The sequence below is a fragment of the Chinchilla lanigera genome, unplaced genomic scaffold (assembly GCF_000276665.1).
Source record: "Chinchilla lanigera isolate Chin_1 unplaced genomic scaffold, ChiLan1.0 scaffold00013, whole genome shotgun sequence".
NCBI lineage: Eukaryota > Metazoa > Chordata > Mammalia > Rodentia > Chinchillidae > Chinchilla > Chinchilla lanigera.
The window spans coordinates 25,103,784-25,104,547 of record NW_004955414.1 but is presented as its reverse complement, the minus strand read 5'-3'; the positions used below and the strand labels follow the sequence as shown (position 1 = coordinate 25,104,547).

At 57.7% G+C, this 764-nt stretch overlaps 1 pseudogene; it reads right to left on the bottom strand.

Annotated features, from left to right (window-relative positions):
• LOC102019496 overlaps positions 1–249 on the bottom strand; it is a 4,085-nt pseudogene extending 3,836 nt beyond the window's left edge.
• Positions 250–764: the final 515 nt, after the last annotated feature.

Here is a 764-nt window from a genome sequence, read left to right as displayed (position 1 = left end):
GCGCGCGTGCGTCCGGCGCCCTCTCTGCGCCCCGCGCTGACTCGGCCGCTTCCGGCGCAGGGTCCCGAGGCTCGGCCGGCGCGCGCCTGCTCCCTCCGGCGTGGGGTCCGGGTTCTGCTGAGCCCCGGTGCTGAGGCTCTGCGGGGTCCTTGCTGCATCCGGGAGCAGAGTCTCAGCCTGGGAACCACCCTTCGCTTTGGGAGCACAGCATTGCCGCTCGCTGTAGTGTGACCCCGGAGGCCTCTGCATGTGGCTGAATCTCACTTTCCACGCGGGGGAAGTGATGGTGTGCCCATCGGGCTGTGCCGGCGGAGCCTGCCACACCGCAAGCACTCACAGAATCTCATCTGGTTTTTTTTGTCTTTTTGAGACAGGGTCTCGCTATGCAGTTCAGGCTAGTCTTCAACTCACTTTGTAGCTCAGGCACGTCTCGAACTCACAGCGATCCTTCCGCCTCAGCCTCCTGAGTGCTGGGATTACAGGCGTGCGCCAGCACCGCAGCCGGTTGAATCTCACCTGTTTTACTCCTTTCGAAGTGACTTTGGCGTGGCCGCTGTAACCATCTTGGACGAAGCTCTGAACATTTCACTGAAGATTTCCTAGCTAGTTTGGTTCAGTCCCATCCATCCCTCTCAAAGTAACCTGGTACACTGTTGGGCAGTGTAAGTCCTTTAGGCCACCGCTATGCACGAGAAAAAGGAATACTCCGTTGTGTTTGGTTTGAATGGAAAATCATTATTCTGGTACTTAAAACACTACACCAT